This window comes from Eurosta solidaginis, chromosome 5 (assembly GCF_040869045.1).
Source record: "Eurosta solidaginis isolate ZX-2024a chromosome 5, ASM4086904v1, whole genome shotgun sequence".
Classification (NCBI taxonomy): domain Eukaryota; kingdom Metazoa; phylum Arthropoda; class Insecta; order Diptera; family Tephritidae; genus Eurosta; species Eurosta solidaginis.
Window position 1 is genome coordinate 5,990,453 of NC_090323.1, and position 20,900 is coordinate 6,011,352.

Genomic DNA, 20,900 nt, shown 5'->3' on the forward strand with positions numbered 1-20,900 from the left:
CACTAAAGCGTATTGGCAGCTGTCAAATTGCTTCAGATTCTTGATACGCTCTTTACAAATTTATCGTACTTATTTTAAACAGATCAATTGGAATCAGAGTCCGGTAATTAGAAGCTGTAATTTTCTCAATATCATCGGATGGACTTTTAATTTATCACTATCATTGAAACAGTTGGTTACACAACTTAACAGTCGATTGTTCTTATTCACTGAGTTTGCTCGTATATGTAAATATTGTGAGAAATATTCAGACAAGTATTTTTTATTTAAATAGTTCAAGAAAAGTTTTCCTTAAAATTATTAAAAACTTTTTTTTAGAAATGTTGGAAATTCTTACTTCACTTTTGGCGTGTTAACCCGGTAGTTCCCATAAATTTTTATGTCTTGTATTTAGTTGGAAAGAAGCTTTCTTATAGACTTTGACCTCCTGAACACGAAAATGATGTACATTTTTTAATCCACTGTTACGCTTTTCCGGAAAATCCGGAAAACTAGCGTTACCATATGGTAATCCTGGGTCTTCTAGGGTGCAGGTTTTTGACGAAAGAAAAAACTATTTTGGACATGGTTTTTTAAATTTTATTTCGCAAATAATAGACATTTTTGAACCTTTTTATTAAACCGTAAATAAGGAACGAATAAGTTTAAAAAAAATATAATAGAAAGACATTTTCTGAACTAAAATATAGGTGGTTGAAATCATGCTTTGGTATGTTAACTTGCAAAATACTTCAAACAAAGTCTTACGATACATTTCATACATGCTGTTCGTCCGTTAACTATGCATCTTTCACAGGAACAACGGCTACGATTCGATGGTAATACAATATATCCGCTCTGATCAAAACGAAGAGTGTGTTCCACTCGACCTGGTTGTAGAGCATATCTGTGGGATGGAATCGGGCTATCTAATTGAGACATTGTCGGTTGCACTTTCCGACAAAGCTGCCAAGCATTTTTAATAAGGCATCTAACAGCCAGGTAAAAATGCTTAACCACCACTTTTGTCCCCTGTTTGCTGTGCGATATTGCGCCAAGATTTGATCGAATTTGTCAATCCGTGATCGCACAAGGACAGGGTACATTTATTTTGTCTCCACTTACCTTCGAATAACGATGTGCCATTGAATTCGGATTTTCACTAAAGCTGGTAGATAACATGCATACAACATTGTTATCTTTCCATTTCACCAAACATATGTCAGTGCTTTTCATCTCAATCTATTTTCACCTACTGTTCCATAGCATTATATCTCCATGAATTGAGAAAAGCCAATAGCGGATAAGCCGTCCACTAGCCAATACTACTTCACAGCCGTCTTTTAGCTGAGCGGGTCATACGTTATCAGGGATTCCAACACAATCATCTTCACCATCATCTTCGCCAGATATATATCCGTCTACAGGAGGCTCGATATAAAGGGTGGTTGGTATATCTTGAATGTAATCAAGTACTCGTTGCAACGATAAACCTCTTAAAGGCGTAGTATTTAAAAAATTCTGCAGATTATATCAGATAAATTTACAAAAAGGCACAGAAAAGCCATTGAAGCGCGTGGAAAACTGTACCCTAGCATAGAAAATCCCATGAAATACGAAAAAAAAACCTGTACCCTAGTCGAGCCACGGTTACCATATGGTAACGCCTTATATAAAATGTAAAAAAGAACTAGAAATTAAACAATTCCAGCAAAAAATTAACTTAAATTAAATAACGTATATCATTAGTTACCGACTTTTATAGTTTTCATTTAAATGTTCTTGAAAATTATTACTATAATCGCGTACTTACAGACGTGCCATATTGAAAAACGGGAATATTCAACTTTTCTTTTTCTCACTTAAATGTGACGTACGAACCCAGGCTGTCCAAAGCTTTGTTTTACGGAAAGTAATGGATATTCTTTATAAAATAGCGTTATTCATTTGTTAATTTGTTGTGCAGTTTAGATTTAATTAGTGGAAATATAGCGACACCTTTTGAGTTACCATATGGTAATCGTGGGTTATTTCGGGTTAAAATCAATTAGCTAACTGTCACTTGGACTGCTTCGCTTTTATGCTCTTAGTTTGCCTCGTCTGTCAGTTTATCTCAGTGTCTAGACTTTTCGCAAACATCCGTCTCGAGTAGTTGCTTATTTAATTCTCGTTTCTGTATCTCATATTGGATTTGGCTTTATACATATATATCTGTAGTTTATGTTATATCGTGTACACTCTATATTGCTGTGTACATATGTGTGAAATTTCATACGCGCTCTTTGTTATTGTGTACATGTGTGCGTAATATTCTCAGCGGTCTTAGCTGTTGTTTACATATATGTATGTGCGACTGTTTTCTGTTTCATCTGCTTGCTTTACTGTTGCTATGCAGCATTTACTTACTTGCTATATAGTGATGTATCGAAATTGCTAATATTCGTCACAATAGGATGAGACTTACAACTGGGTATATAATGTTAAGTTTTAACAACTCTTTAGGTATTTTATTAATTTGTTTTATAACTTATGTACACATAACTTTAACCTTCACTTTGTACCACAAATTCAACAAAGTAGCATTAACAAAAAAAAAAACAAACAAAAAAAATATGCTGGCGTACGAGCAAATAATTGTAACAAAAGTGTGATACAAGAACTTAATAAAACAAAAGCCATATAATAACAATCGTCACCGGTATAAGAATGTCGACAACAAAAACGGGGTGGAAAAAGAAGTTTTCATGTAAATTACAATACAATTGAAGAAGACAAAAAAAAAAAATATTGGATTAAATTTTTTTTAAAAAGCGTGCATATAAATAAGAAAAACTGAAGTGGAAAATATGAGTGGAATTTCGCGCTGCATTGCACACACCTCATGATACCACAAATTAAAAACACATACCAACAACAACAATTAGTACAACAATGAAACTCATGTAAATATGTAGGTAAACCGCATTTGAGAACAACAAAAGCTGCCATTCTAAATTGCGTACTAACGGCGACGCTTTTGTTTGGAGGTAAGTACCTGAATTTGTTCCTACATTAGGCTATAACTCATATGAATGGTAGGTAATAAAAAATGGATAGAAAAACTTATAAGCATATCCACAAAAATAAGTTCAGTAAAATGGAAAAACACATATTCCTCGATTTTGCTCAGGAGATAACCCAGTGGTGGTCGTACGGTTTCGGAAGCTTTCCTGGTCATCTCATCTGCAAACACCTACCCTTGTATATCGCTATGCCTCTGGTCCAAGGTATACATTAAGGTGCCGTATGGATGCCAACGAGGCTTACCATACCCGACTTAATTACGTGGGAGCCTACATTGATGCATGGGACTGTACTATCCTGGAGCAGGTGGCTATTTTCTCCATGGCATTGACCTAGAAGAAACTGCCTGAATCAGGAAGTCGGTACGATTGATTTACCTGCAGATGTTTTTACTAGATTCCAGCTTCAGCTCCATTTTCAATTTAAGGGGCGTCTGAGTAGATTGTAGTACCTCTACCATTGTGTAAGCCTTTCTCCCATTTTTCCTTGAAGGATATATTATGTTCTGCACCTGGAAGTCAAAAATTGCCGTGCTATGGTCGGTGTCGGAATTCCACACGTTGGATTCTCTCAATCGTAAAACCACTTTCGCCGTCAGTCCCTGCACGAGTAGTTGTTGAGAAATCAAGTGGAAAATTAAGTTTAACCCTTCCTCACTGCGCCTGACATAACCCAGGAATACAAGCCTTTGCACCTTCTCAACCCTATGTTGGTTGCTATGGAAGCAAGTATTATGCCAAGATATTTGGCTTCAAACGAGAGTTTTATAGTTGTGCCCTTTAGATTCGATAAGTTAAAGATTTTTATCGGAACCCGCCTATGAAAGCAAACGAAGAGGGCCGCTTTCAATCTGCTCAAGAACCAAACGGGAAACGATTTAAGTTCTCTTGGTATGGCCAATTGACGCCAGTTAACGCAACGAAGAAGCAACAGGCACCACTTACTGGACGACCGTAACCATTTAAACGCATAAGCGTCAATAAATTAAGTAAAAGCTTTTGTTTTTCTTGAGAACACTCACTTTAACTGCAGTTAAAACTCGCACTGAAAAACCGGACCTCAAGCACAGTCACGTTTGTAAAGCGCTGCGACTGAGTGATCATAATTACAGATCACAATGTTACTCAAAAATCACGGAATATGCCATCATTAAATAGGGGAAAACAAATGTTAAAGGGACAACATAAAACACTAACAAACAAATCTAGAAATAGCTGGCGGCCTAATGCTTAAACACGAGCACTACGCCTTCAATTAATATTGACCATATCAGCTCTATTACAATGTACGCCTTTTCAGGTGGAAATTCGTACTATCAACTGATCATTCTTGTATTATTATACTATGTAAATATTCACATTACATGATGTAGGGTTTTCCACACACGCGTAATAACATTTTAATTGATTTAGTTCCATGCTGCTTCGCTTTACATGCCTAGCTCCTGAGGGTTAGCCTGTTTGCTAATACATTAAAACTACTAAAAATTAGTTTTTCATGCCTGTTATGCTGGCTATTTTAATGAAATTTCAAAAACTTAATTTATGCTAATTTATTTTATGCAATTACTTGCACTCTCACTCGTTCGTTCGTCTTATTCTGCTCGCACGCGTGCAACTCACCCATCACGTTTTGTCAAGTACCTTCGTTATGATTCTTCTGGGATTTTATTTAGTGCGTGCATTTTTAATTCAGTTTTCTTTTTACTTAATTATATCCTGCAGTTATTAGTTATTATGAATTCATAGTGATAAGACACTCCTTTTAAAGCGCCTGAAAGTGTGTACTTAAGTGTTTGCGCAATTTCTTTCAATGTGCATGTCAAGCGCGCTTAATTGAGAGTAATATGGTAGTTTTACTAAGGAAAAGTTTTCGTATGTTTAAATGGATGCCCCTTTTCTTGTAATTATACTACTTAAGTTGAGCTTATGCATGGAAAAAAGCTCCTTTTCGTAATACCACAAATATGTACTGCAGCAGTTGGATGTAAACTGACCGCGTTCAAGTAAGATCTCACTTTCACTGCTGGCTCCAATATGCAATAGTTCTTCTAAAATGGTTTTACTAGATTTAAGTTCCAGAGTGATACATTTGACATGATATCGAGAGTCTCATGTTCGATCCAGTTTTATCTCATTAGATCAGAGGCCTTATTCTGTATCTCAATTCGAAAGGAAATGAGATTTGAAAACCGTCCAATTACATAAATTTTTTTCAAATCAGAAAGAACTTTCTTTCGAATCGAGTTACAAAAGAAGGCATAAATCATGCACGCGTGAGAAATGTAGAATTAATCAGTTTCGTATAAAATAAAATCTTTCTGTCTAACGATCAGTTCGGGTAGCAAGTTTTAGTGGAATCGCGTACTGTCGATTTCATCCGACTAACTATGGTAAGTAGCATTCATAATCTTCACCAGATTTTTCCTTGCTATATGCGTACTTTTAAGATTCAATAATGAGGAGCTTTACGCAGACATCAAACGCAGCGGCTACGCTGGATTGGCCATATTATGCGAATGAAAGTATTTTTGTCGCAACCTACCTATAGAAGCAGAGGACGGGGTTGCCCTCACTACGCTGGAAGACCAGCGGCGCCAGTTAGCAGAGCGAAAAAGGGACTGGCGTACCTTGTTGGGCCTCGCAACCGTTTAAAAGCTTAAGCGACAATTGAGCAAGTAAGCAATAAGCATACTTTTAACTGGTTCTGCTCACATCAGTTCGTTCTATGAAAAAATGAAATAAAAAAAATTTCATACATTTGCTCCTTTTAGTTTTTCCTACAAATTGGGGGGACAGCACCTACTTGTTTTATGCCGGCTCCGTGGATGAGAAGAAATAAACTCGGAGTGCTTGCCATACACTGCTGAGGGGCGTTCCCGTCTAAAAACTGAAGCATACACACTTTTGTTTGAAGTCTACAGAATTTATGAAATATGCTCTTCCCCAAGCGCCAGTTCACAAATCTTCTAGTAAACACCTATGTAAACATAAACAAATGTAATATAAATATTCACATACATAAATTACTTAATATAAACAAACTTAAGTTCTCATTAGAGCCTAAAATATTTAGGTTAAGAAAAGAATTTTTTTTGTTCTTCAAACACAGTCATGCAGAATAAACATTCGCTTTTAATTAACATTTAAAAAAATTCACTTGCTATCGATAAGGGGGGGGGGGGGGGGGGGGGGGATGTAGGCTCATTAAAATTGATTTGAAACCATATATTCGGATGAGTTATCTAAACATAGCGCTACACATGTCTATATATACAGTGAAACATCCCCTAGGCGGACACTCGCCATCAGCCAACTTTTGTTCGCCCATGAGAGATGTCGGCTCAATGGAGTGGGTAGCTATTTACAATTTTTTTTATGTGATATATTAGTAACACATAACCTTTTCTTTTAAAGAAAAATTTGTGTATTCTTGCCTTTATAAAATTATGTAAGTCAGTGCTTCGGTAGAAATCTTAAAGCTTCAATAGAGCTGGAGGAGTGGGGCACAGAAGCAGAAATGTTGAAAGATGCGATACACGATACCAAAATGGAACCAAACTAATGGTATCGGGACCGCCTATGACATACAGTGGAAATAATCTCGCATAACACAACAGCCGTAAGTAAGTTAGGGTTTGCACCCTAAGCACTTGGAATAATTGGAGCAGGGAGAAGGTAAGTAAGAAAGTTGTGAAACCAAGCATAGGGCTGCAAGTTGTCAAAGATCAGAACAAATCAAATGTTTAGGTCTAGAAACTACTGGTGAGGTGGGCCCTAGGTACCTATGGTATTTTACAAAGAGAATGTAGTTATTTCATAGCATAGGTCATGGCTCTCGAGTTAAATTTGGCTCTTCAGTTTGGTCGTCGAATAAGCTTCTGATAGCGCTATGAACATACTCTAAAGTTCGTAAGGACCGACGAGTTGAACTTAAATAAACTACAGGAAGTTTGGAATCCTTACTTTTAGTTTACTACATAAAAGCGATACTAAGTCGTGACAGACTACGACATTCCTTAAACTGGAGTACATATTTAACGACCGAAAATTTAGTTTTATTCGGGGAGCATCTTTCTAATTCGGAAAATACTTTAGTCCGGAACCATTAAAACATTTTCAAACATATAAATTGTTATTTATTCCCTTATTTTGACCGCTTACGGGCAACTCGCGTCCCTCCAAGAAAAGGATTTTGATTGATTTGTTGCGAAAACAGGTCTGAGTGTCGGCCGAAAAGAGGTTGGTGTCCACTAATTAGAAGCTTTTCAAACCATTTTAGAGCAAATAACTGTCCATGTCCGGCCAAGAGGATGTCCGCCTAACGGAGGGCAATTCGTTCCGAAAATTGTAGCTAAAACTTGGTGCATGAAAACTGTCCAGCCAAGGGGGCTGTCCATCTAATAGGGGTGTCCGCTAGTAGAGGTTTCTCTGTATATTTACCCCAAGGGCATATGGAAGAATTCAAGTGAAATGAAGCTGTAATGTACACAAAATGTAATTATTCCGAATAATAAATCAAAATGTTTGCATTTTTCAATTTAAAAACAGAAAAACAACCAAAAACGAGTTCGCTAACAACACAAAGCTGAATACCCAAAGTTTCAATTACAAATCCGAAATATAATGAAGAACAAATCAGACAAATGAAATGCGGAAACAAACAAACATTTCAATGGAATATCATTTGTAGCATACAAAAAAGGGCGTGTGGCAAGCAAATGTGGCGAGTGATAGGTTGGGGGCAACATATGGATCAAAGATGGTCGAAAACAAACGCTTGTAATGAAGGCAATTCAGCTAAGCACAAAATGCGGCATAGCAACAGAGAATTAGAGCGAAAATAAAAAAAAATAAGAGGAGCAATAAATAATATTGAAGGGGGTTGTTAGGGGCAGTCATCATATGCTGCAGTGGCGAATGAAGCTACTGGAGCCTGGGTTGTTGGTGTGAAGTAAATGTTTTTGGCAGATGATTTACAATGCAAATGCAGCCGAAGAGCCCAACTAACCATTTATGTCTATTGAAAATGTTTAATATGTTGCACGCCACCGCATATGTGTGAGTGCAGTTGTGATGCGTTGTCATAGCCGCACATATGGTTAGGCGTAAAACTTTCAATTTCCGTTGCAACACCAACAACAGCCGTTAGCAGCATAATAATATATTGTAGATATGTGGTGGTGCAACGCCAAGTGGACAGTTTAAATTAATTTTATTTGTGGTCCAATTTTGTTATGACAACAACATGCAAGTATGTATGTGCGTGTGGCAAGTGGTATACATGTTGCTGTACAACTAAAACAAAATGTGATATATATGCAGACAAAATTTTGTGATTTCTCAAGTGGCAGATAGCTCCTAACTCATCGGTGGCACTTTCAAGTAATGTTTTACACTTTTACTAGAGACGGGAAACTATCTCTCCTTATGCATTAAGCTATGCTATACTATAAAATACCGTTTTATATTATGGTTGCTAATGCTTTATATTATTTAAATTATGTTTTTACGTTACGTTATGTTACTTTATAGCCATCCGCCCTTATGCATGGTTAAGCAATAACAAAATAAGCAACATATTTAAGACTGCTATGCCATGTTAACTTATGTTATACTTCAATATATTACAGTTTTTACTGCCTTATGTTGTTCGTGTTATATTCTGTTTTGTTATGCTATTTTGTCTTATGTTATGCCATGTTATGTTACGCTATCTTATGATATGTTATATTATTTTTTGTGTTATATAATTGAAGTTAATTTATGTTATGTTATATTAGGTTAGGCTATGTTTTCTTGAGTAAAGTTATGTTAAGTTATGTTATGTTACTTTTTGTTTTACTAGATACATTTAGTATTGATGTGTCATGTAATGCTGTGATTTGTTATGCTATTTTATGTTATGTTTTCTTTTGTTATGTCTTGAATGCGACTAGGAAACATAGGAGAAGGGCTAACACGAATTATCACCACTAAGAAGAGGGGAAAATGCCTACGAAACCCCTAGAGGGTACACTGAAAATATTTGGCGAAAGGACCGAGTTTGGAAACAACCACAGCTGATGAAATTCTTTAAGCCCACAGCTCTCATAGGTATTCAAACCAAAGGATTGCCTTACATTTAGAGGCACTGATAAACATAAACTTTTTAGAACGAGTTCAAAGCTTTTCTAGTTAAAACTAGGCTTCGTAGTGTTTGATCATATATATTCGAAAATTTTATGTCATTTTACGGTTTAAAAGTCTTATGTAATGACATGTTATGCTATACCATGTCAATTTATGCTCTCCTACCTGAACTATAATACGCTATCTAGTGTCATGTCGGAGTGTGGATTGATATTATATGTTTAAGAATGTTATGTCATGTCATATTATGTCATGTTATCTTATCATTGTGCTGTGTCAAGTTATTAAGGACTATACATTCGTATAATTTTTGTTATTGGAGTAATATGTTCGTACGCGCAACTTTGATGCTTTTCAAGCGTAACATGTGTACATTTAACAACAACCCTCCCCCCACTCCACCACCTCACTAACTCAAACACTTGCTGGCCTAACAACTGCTTGCTCTAAACTGTGTGCCTTTAACCGCTACAGCTTACATAAATCTTTCACTTTTGCCACTGACTGCCAGACTATAAAAAAATATTTCCTGTTACTTCATTCCATTTTGTAATAAATGTTGTTGCTTTTGTTTTTCCTATTGCAACAGCTGCTGATTTTTATTGTAATTAGGCGCAGTGTGAGCAATAACAAAAACATGTATGTAAAAGCAATAATACGTGTTTTTCTCACTACTTACTACGTGAAATTTTTTATATTTCCTACCAAGAATTTCTTTTCAAATATTTATTTATTTCTTCATAGTGCTTAAATGATTTGTTGTTGCAGCTGGAAAGAAATATGACAATTAAAATATGTGAACAGATTAAAGTCACACTTACGAGTGATTAGTGTGATTTCATGTTACGGCAACGTGAATTCATTTGTTTGAATACTTATGTTTATTTGTATGCCACATGTATGTACACTAGACTGGGTCGAAAAGAAAAGTTGCTAATGTCCGCCGCTAAATTTGAAGATTATGTTGAGAGGATTTCAGAAAAATTTTTTTTAATTTTGTTTGATCCTTCGAAATACAGCCGAAACGGGTTTTTTGTTGTAACTTGGTTATTTGACGTCCGATTTTTAAAATTGATATGTCATTATTTTGGCCTTGAGAAGCTTCACATTTCCGTTTAATGTCCTTTTAAACTATGAAGTCGTTTTCATATGATTAGGTCAGCTAACAACATTTTATATATTTATAATAATAACGCTATGCGACAAAATCAACTTTTTTTTCTGGGTATTGGACAAATCCCACTTTTTTTAGAGATTGAGGATTAAGTAAACAAAGTACTATTTCCGTTTTTCAAACCTAGCCTCCAAAAAGTAGATATCGGCTTACGAAGTTCGAAGTTCGAAATTCTACATTTCAAAATTTTATTTTTTTGTTAACGCGTTCAGCAAATTGAAAAAGTAAAGGTGAAAAGTCAGAAGTCAGATTCTGACGGTATTCAGAAGTCAGTGTCTGACTTTTCACCTCGTATAACAGCTGTTATACTATATTTCTCAAAAAAAAGAATCCAGCCCTTCTAATAAGGGGAAAGAGCGGACCATGCTCACATTTTTACTTTTTCAATTTGCTGAACGCGTTAGCAAAAAAATAAAATAAAATTTCGAAATGTAGAATTTCGAACTTCGAACTTCGTAAGCCGATATCTATTCTTTGGAGGCTAAGTTCGAAAAACGGAGATAGTACTTTGTTTACTTAAGCTTAAATCTCTACAAAAAAGTGGGTTTTGACCATTACCCAGAAAAAAGTTGATTTTGTCGCATAGTGTTATTATTATAAATACGAAACAACAGGTTTGACTCACTTACTTACTTTGACTTCCGCTATTCATGATATTTGGCATTACTTTATTAACTTTTCAATGCAAACCCTGCAATTTTTCCTCCAAAAATTTCATGAGTTTCAGGTCTAAGTATAATAAGAATCAGTTAAAATAACAGTTGCAATAAATATTGAAAGTGCTATAGCTTCTTTGTTTATTATTTTAGTAATATGGTTTCAAAGCGACATTTTCTTGAATTTTTATGTACTTTCGTAAGGAAAAAAAACATACATTAGGAGGGGTAAAATTGTGTTAGCTGACCTAATCATGTGAAAACGACTCCATAGCTTAAAAGGACATTAAACGGAAATGTGAAGCTTCTCAAGGCCAAAATAATGACATATCAATTTTAAAAATCGGACGTCAAATAACCAAGTTAAAACGAAAAACCCGTTTCGGCTGTATTTCGAAGAATCGAAAAAAATTTAAAAAACTTTTTCCGAAACCCTCTCAACATAATCTTCAAATTTAGCGGCGGACATTAGCAACTTTTTTTTTTTGTATGGGGGCCAACCCAGTCTAATGTACACACTCAGAAAAAACACTTACCTAAAATGTGGAAAACATTTCCAAAAAAATTTTTCAAGGTTTCATTTAGACGTTTGGGGATCGCCATATTTCAAAATAACCAACCCCACATTGTACTGCTTCCAGTCAGAAAGTAGTTTACAGCTCTTTGCCTTATTAAAAGGCCACCTTCTCGACGCTCTGATGTAACAAAGCGTCTCAGTCCACCACAGAGGCGTACCTCTAACAATATTAGTTTTTAGTGAACATGAGTATTGATAAGCACGTTTATAACTCAGTGTAAATTTATTCGCACACGGTATCCAGAGCTGTTTCGTCCAGCTTGCAACTGTACAAATCTCAGTTTGTTCGTTTGGGATTCTCAAATAAGATTTTCTTTGAACATAACTCATCAAAGAGAACTATATATACCGATGGATGAACAGCGGGATTCAAGGGGTTGTGTAGCGCAATATATAGCTTCTCCAACCCAATTGTCAACCTCACCTTCGAGCGGCGAATTCCGTTTCACTAACAGGCGAGGCTCTGGCGACACCAAGCTCCTCATGGAACTTGGGGGTGGGGAGGGAGGGATGGCCTGAAGGTTCAATGTGGCCATATAAATCGCTCCCGAGATGGTCGGGCCAGCACCTTAATGATGCTGTGTTACCGGAGCGTATCGGATCTGTATCCGACAAAGGACCATCACATCGATAACGCTCTCCAAAGCCTTCGGGGAGTGACCTAATCGCTACAACAACAACAACATGGATGAACAGCGAAGGAAAGCGCATGGAGAACATTACAGCCCGTGGCCCAGCAGATAAGATCTCTAGGGAAAAGAATCAGGTTGAAAACATTTTCCCTTATGACGGAAACAAAGATGGAATTATCGCCCCTGTTACTAACACAAAAATCCTCGTTCAGAATTGAATCATAACTCTAGCACTGGTAAAAGATCAAATATTTAAACTTCTATTTAACAGATACACTTGATTTTCTACCTGCCTCCCCATGTACTAAGATATTTTATTTTGCCGTCCTAGGTCCAGAAATTTTGTTACCGTTGCTACTTGGACCGTTGCTACCGCCTTTTTCAAGGCTGAGAAAAAGATTGTTTTGCAGCGGAGTTCCTAGCGTGTTGAAGTTTTCTACAGCACCCTCCTGCACGATTTCTTCGTTGGGCTTTAAAAGGTTTTTCTACTTAGCTTTATTAAGCACGTGACCATCACTGCTGACTGATGCCTCCACAGACGGAATGCACACAGTTCTTTCACTGTCCGAACTGGCGTGGCTAACCTCCATACTTATTTGCTGGCTCAACCACAGTCCTCTAGCCACCGACACTTCTAGAGCGGACGAACGTTCCCCCCTTTCCACCTTTCCCGGAACTCAAGGCGTTCAGTTGTGGAGAAAGTTTTTTACAGACTGTCATCGTTAGTAATTGAGAAGGCTCTCGTGGCTGCAGTAAAGCTCAGAACAGAGATTCGTATCTTCTGTGTTGATATATCTTAACTAAAGATCTAAACTGCAATGAAATCAAATACAAAGAGTAGCGAAAAACTGATGAAGATTAAGGAAGGATTTTCAGGTTTTATTTAATTTTATGTTGGCTAGTTTTTCCATTATTAAATGGATTGGACAGTATGTTAAATATTGACTATAAACCCCGCGCTAAGCTCAATGCGGAATAAGAAAATTTAAGAATTTACAAATCGCTGTAACATGAATTTCCAACGCCAATCGGTTCTAAGGTAAAACCCATATTATAGTACAGAACAAAGAAGAGAACAGAACAAATAAGAAAATTTCCTTTATGTAGAAACTCTAAACAACAGGAACTTCAAGAAATATTGGAATAAAAGACAGGAATATTTTGAAAGTTTCAATTCTAAAGAATATATTAACAAAGTACGCACATACATATTTCTATCTTAACCCATATTGCATTGAATTTAACTTTTCTCATTTATACGCATAAATATATTCAAGACGATAGTTAGGTAAAAGCTGACACCCATTTAATGGGGAAAATTTGAATGCAAATTTATAAAAGCGAAGAGGAAACTCTTTAACCCAATGAAGTCGTTCAACTCGTTTAGCACCATTGAATGGCCTTTCAAATGCTAAATAGGCTAAAAACTTGCTGTTGTTGTAACACATATGCATAACAATGGAAATATGAGAATATCATTGGCAATTCGGATGATTAATTCGATACACAATAAGCGAAGGATATAACATACAAATCTAAACATAAAAGATCAAATGATGAAGATAAAAGACGTGAAGTGGTGAGGGGAAGTCTTATGATTGCATGTATTAGTACGAAATTTTCTCAAAAAGAAAAAATGTAACCCTTTCGCATTACCACTTTCACTCAAATGCACACTAAAGAATGGACTTACAAACACACACACACATCCCAGTAGACGCATGAAAAGAAACTCATAAATAGCAAGTTTTTGTGAAGAAAAGAATTTTTGTATTACAAAAGCAGGGATTAAAGGTGTATATCCCGCGCATAAATTCTTATTAAGGAATACTTGAAAAGTTACTGCGTGCCGAATTTGAAAGCGGAGACACATCGAGTTTTTCATTGGTGCCATTTTTCCTTTTTCAAATATCCTAATACGCCAAACAAAGAGTTTATTTAAAAAAAGGAAAATGTTTGAAAACTGTTTTGTATTTTTTATTTATGGATTTGTTCATTCTTGTACTCCTTTTGTTTGTTTGTTGCTAGGCGCGTACACGCTCGCTCGTTTGCTTACTCAGGCTCGGCTGGGAAATTCATACTTCTCAAGTATACAGTTATAATCCTTATCAAATTCTATTCTTTAAGTATACATTATTCCCTTTTATACTATGTAACTCGTTAGATTTTCTTTATAAGTTAGTTTATTGTGCAACTTTACGTGCGCGTTCTTTCTCTTGAGAATATGGGTGCAACATAAAATTAAAAATATTTGTTGGAATAACTGCGTCATATACATAAGTTAAGTAGCTTAACCCTACGGCCTAGTCCGCACGCAGAAAATAAAACATAAAATAATTGCGTTATAATCCGATATGATACTGAAACAAGTAAAGGCGTATAAGTTCGGGCGTAACCGAATTTTATATACTCAGCGTGAGCGTTAATTGTACATTTCATTTCATATAAATTACTTTTCTACATAACACGTGGCACCGCCCATTTAAAAAAAAATTCTCTCCATATCCTCTTACTATAAAACTTGATAAGTGAAATATCATTGATTAAAAACTATTTTTTTTATGTTATGGCTTATTATTCTAGACTACGACTCTTGTAAACTTGTTTTATATCTAAGTTGCCGTGGCCTTTCACCGATCCCGTCCATTTTTACTAGAAATATTTTTTCCTATAAGGAAAATATGTCTACACAATTTCATTACGATATATTAATTTTTCTTCGAGTTATGGCTCCTGAAACATAAAAAATTGCTTAGTCATAAAAGGGGCGGTGCCACACCCATTTTCAAAAATTTTAGTGTTTTCCAATTTAATGTTATAATTCAATTTAGAAAGTAAAATTGTATTGATATAAAGCTCTTTTTTGCAAAGATATAGCTTATTTTATTCGTCCATGACCCTTTTAAAAATCTTTTATATAAAAGTGGGCGTGGTCTTTAACCGATTTCGTTAATTTTTCTTCAAAGTAATTTATAGTAAAGGTAACCTCTCTGCCTAATTCTGTTACGATAGGTTTAACGATTTTTGAGTTATGATTAATAATATTTGTAAAATTGATTTTATCACAAGTGGGCGGTGCCACGCCCATTTAAAATATTTTTTTTAAAATTTTTATCAAGAGTCTCAATATCAACATTCTAGGTATATTATTTACTAAATAATCAGGTTTTTTGTATTTTTCTAAATGTTATATATATAAAAAGTGGGAGTGGTTATCATCCCATTTCGCTCATTTTCAACACCAATCTATTCTGTGTCCGGATAAGCTCGTGCACCAAATTTGGTGAAGATATCTCAATATTTACTCAAGTTATCGTGTTAACGGACGGACGGACGGACGGACATGGCTCAATCAAATTTTTTTTCGATACTGATGATTTTGATATATGGAAGTCTATATCTCGATTCCTTTATACCTGTACAAGCAACCGTTATCCAATCAGGGTTAATATACTCTGCGTGCAAAGCACGCTGAGTATTAAAATTTCCAAGATGTTTAGATAAGGTTGAAATGGCTGGCCCGTGAGGACCGCACATAGATCAGAGTCCATAGTGTTACTAAAAGTTTGTTCAACGACCAAACTAAAAACCCTTTCAGAAACCAAGGCCTTTCGTATACAATAATTCAGTCCTCTTGGCAAAAATTAAATTTTTTCTGTGGACCTATGCTATTTACTGCTTCTAGATCGGACACCTATACCACTGCTAAGAGCTTTGGATTCTTATCCTTGCAAGCGCAAAGCATGGGCACAAAGCGTGCTCGATCGTTTTCTTCTTCAACTCACTCACACATTCGCGTTTGCCGACAAGTACTAATTTATTAAAAGTATGTGACACAGAAGGTAGTGGCCAGTCAGAAAACCTGTCATGAGCCTAGAGTTCCCATCTTTTTAATTATAAGAGTAACTATGTCAATATAAAGTTGTAAGACCTGCACATGTTCTTCGATACTTTGTAGCCCCGCACTTGCTTCCATGCCTTTCCAGCTTGGTTGATCATTTGCAGCTATTCTCTTGTTTTAATAGCGTCTAATCTGATTGGAACTTCTACGTCAGGGATGGGCCTATTTTCGGCTCCTAAATCAGTTACAGTGCCAGCGAGTCCTTTGTGAGACGTTTGTGTGTTTTGGAGTGCTAGGGGAGTAAAAAAAATACGTTGAAAATATCGTACGCCTCATCTCAAACGATATTCATCGCAAGAAGGATGCGGATACACTAAAAAATTGAATTGAAAATATTCTCTCTCAACCTCGAACACCAATTCCCAAACTGTGTTGCAATAGTACGAAAACAAAAACATACATTTTTTGGCAAGAAATACGAAAAACGGAATAACCATAGGCTGAAGTCGACTTTATGTTAAGCAGCGCATTATTGACATTAATTTCGCCTTCACATCCATTTAATTATATGCAAGCCTATTCATTTTGCAATATATACATAAAAGTATTTAAAAATGTATTTTTAAAGTAGTAGCATTAGAGGAAATAGCAGTAGAAAAACATACTATTGCACGTTTCGTATACAATCGTGGGAAAACGAAACCCTTTTCAGATTTGTTGGCAGTGTTGCCGTGAGCCTAGAAAGAAATGTATCAGTTTATAAATAAAAAAAGGTACCAATCGCATAAACAACGACTAATTATACCAGTTTTATTATAAACATAACTGCTTTCATTTATAAATTTCAAATTATGGAGGAATTTTCAAATTTCTTCAGCTCACATACATATATCGTTAAATCCACACTGCAAAAATTGTTGGAGCATGTGTTGCATGTGTATTTAATTTACATCGACCATTTTTCTAATTTTAAAACTTGCTTTGTTTATGATTTTAATCATGAAGGAACTTTTAAAATTACAACTGAAAATTTATTTCGAGTTGTGAATCACAAAATCGACATTACATATTTGTGGCCTTTAGTGCGAGCGCAGGCGGCTAGTTTATCCTAAAACGCTTAATAATTTGAACATAATTAGAGCGGTGGCAGCTCTATTTTCCACATAGCTCTCTCTTTATAAATCTTATATGTGTTTGCATATTATTCCCTTCCTGTGTTCTACGCCCCACATACCTGCATTTGATCGTCCCCCATCAAGCACTTAAATGGGCAAAGCGTGCCCGTATGAGCAAAAGGCTCATACGAGCCGTTTTGCCCATCGATGGTTTACGTTATAACCTTCGAACAATGTGTCTTGGTAAGCTCGCCGATCCACTTCTTCTTTTCCATCTACCCCTATATGCCCGGGAACCCAATATATTTATATGATTATCCGTATCCCGATTCTTTCCAGTAATTGCTTACACTCTAAAACACTTAAAACTATTGGTTGACGATGTAAAAATTTAAGCGTATGAAGTTTAAGCTATTTTGCTGCAGTGTTCCAACTGCCTTAGTGACGGCTACTCTTTCAACCTGAAAAGCACTACAGTGATCTACCAGTTTTTGGGATTTGTTTATTGCCGGTTCCGCGCAGTATACCGCAAACCCTATTCCTTCAATCACTTTGGAACCATCAATATGAATGTGTATCGCCTCGTCTGCAATTTGAGCATAGCAATATTTGATGACGCTTCAAGCTTCCCCGAGACACTAAGTCTCTTTGCAGTTGTTTATGCTTTATTCCTCACTACCAGGGCCACGAAAGGAATGTTCACAATGGCATACAGCGCAGCCGTCGGTGTTGCTGCCAGGGCTCCCGTTACGCGAAGTATTGATAGCCTACCTACTGCCTCTAATTTTTTGGGATACGTACTCTTTTCAGTGGCAGTATACCAAGACAAGGATTCCATAGTTAAGCAGTGGCTTTACAATTGCTGTAAATAACAAACCAGAGAGAGAGAGAGAGAGAGAGAGGGCGATATAACACACGTAAACCTCAGCATTCCTTCGCAAGCACGAAGTGTCGTCGAGGCTTTCTTCACTCTCTCCTCCATATAACTGTCTGGCATTGTTTCTAGGATATTTGTTAAAGGTTTCTCCTGTAGGATCACACCTCTTAGCTTAGGTTTAGACAATTTCGGGATCTTACACCACTTAGTAAACAACACCACATCCGTTTCTCCACGTTAGCGCTCAATGTCATTTGCAACCATTGTTCGAAATCTTTACTTATTGCTTATTACATCTGAGTTCATATTAGCAGATTCGAGGAGAAGAAGCAGAATACAGTGAGTGAAGAAATAAGATAATTACTAGCTTCTTGTTGCAGCGAATATTCTACGTGCATTTCTCGGATTGGATAAAATAAGAGATGTCGATTTCTTGTAACAACGGCAGTAAATTAACTGCAATTTTTCAATAAAGCTGTTTACATCATGCCTTCAATTTTTGTTGATGCTTATTTGCATTTTCTCGCCAATTAAATTTTTCTTTGATTTTCCTGCAAACAACGCCCTTTGCTATTTGTATTGTTATTGCAAGTTGCTGTTGTTTCTCTGTTGTATTGTTGCTGTTGGTTGTTTTTTGTACATCGTTATTGTTGTACATATTGCTTCTTGATGTAGATTTCATGCTCGGTTGACTCATAGATCGGCTGATTATGTATGCCCTGCTGCTACTTCTAGGTTGTACCAAGTGTCCTCTAAACACGCTGTTTTTGCTTCTCCTCCTCCAATCTATTTTATTTTGGTCTTTTGTTCACTTTTTGCACGCCTTGTAGTTCCTTGCGCTTCTACCAAAGTCGCTGCTAGGCAATGAATGCAACAGTAGCGGAGATAGAGCGCGGCAGCAAATCCTATCCAAGAAAAAATATATTAGCGTACTTTATTGTTGACACATCGACACTCAGCTTCACGTTGTACGGAAGCGTGTTTTTGTTGTATAGCTTTATAGGTGTGACGCATTGCCACTTTGCCTTAAGATACTGCAATTGCATGAATGCAGGCGTACTTGTACCGTGAATGATGACTGCGTATATTTTAATGGTTTTGTTGACCGAAGATGTAGCAATACAAATACACACTCTTTAAGGAGTTTGTGGTATCCCTTTGAGGAAATTAGTATGTTTCTTTAATATAATTTTGTGATGCGCAAAAATCTTTGCAAGCGGCATAGAATAGTCCTGAATGTAAGACTAAGGTGTAAGTGTAAGTTTAAGGGAAAGTTTTAGCGTAGTCCTTGTAAGTAGTTACTACGTTTATGAGAGATATAGGTATGTAAAATGTAAATGTAGGCGTATTGTTTGGTATTGGTATACTGTGAGCGGCAATTGAGACTAAGAATAATGGTCACTACACGTAATTTGTGAAAAATGTACAATTTTGATGCATGCAAAAGCAAGAAGAGGTGTATACACCGCTGTTTTGTTGAAGATAAAGAGGTGTTTACAAGCTCAAATTACTTGGTAAGGTGTTCACGTTTATGTTGAAATATATTTTGTTATTGAATTTTGTTGGTTGTGGCATCTTAGTACATTATTTTGTTAGACGTTAGTAACATTTGTTCGGATTTTTACAGTATTTTTTTTAATACTTCCGCTGTTACTATTATATCAATATGATCATATGTATTTAATTAGCGAGCTTTGCTCATATTGCTTTATACTATGGTTTTTGTAATTAATATTAGAGAAAAATTGTAAGTTTACAAGCTTTCAAAAGCGCGCCTAAAAATCATATCCACACCATTAGGAATAAACTACATACAGAGTGTATGTGCCTACATGGTGATCAAAAGGAATATAAACAAAAAGGCAACTCTTAGAGACCAATTGTACAGCGAACAACGGGACATTCATATGGCTTAGGATCTAAAGGCTTGCACTGGTATGAATGTTGGATATTCGAGTTCAACGCCCAGCTACCCGAAAAGCTAGCTGATGAAGAAGTGAAATTTAGAAACATGTCCTAGTAACCATCGCCGTTTGTAAAATTACAATTTTTCTCTAATATCAATTACAAAAACCATTGTATAAAGAAATAGAAGCAAAGCTCGCTAATTAAATACATAAAATAAATTTAAATAAAATAAAATAGAGTAAAACAAAATAAAAGAAAATAAAATAAAACCAATTAAAGTAAACTGAAATGAAATAAAATAAAATAAAATAAAATTAAAAAAAAATGAAATAAAATAAAATAAAATAATATAAAATATAATAAAATAAAATAAAATAAACAAGATAAAATATATTAAAATAATATAAAATAAAATAATATAAAATATAATAAAATAAAATAAAACAAAATATAATAAAATCAAATAACTTAAAATAAACAATTTAAAATAAATAAAGAAAAATAAAAAAAAGAAAATAAAATAACTTAAATTAAAATAAAATAAAATTAGATAAAATAAAGTGAAATAAAAAATAAAACAAAATGAAATAAAACAAAATAAAATAAACTAAAATAAATTAATATAAAGATAGTATAAAACGAAGTAATAAATAATAAATAAATAAAAATAATAAAATAAAGTAAGATAAAATAAAATAAAAAAAAAATAAATAAAATAAAACAAAACAAATAAACAGAAATAAAATAAAGTAAAATAAAACATATTTAAATAAAATAATATAAAATAAAATAAAATAATATAAAATATAATAATAAAATAAAATAAAATAATATAAAATATAATAAAATAAAATAAGATTAATTAAGCGAAGAAAATATAAAATTAAATTAAATCTGTTTTTAATCGTTTTGTTGTCGAAAAGTTATCGATTTATCGTGGAAAAGTT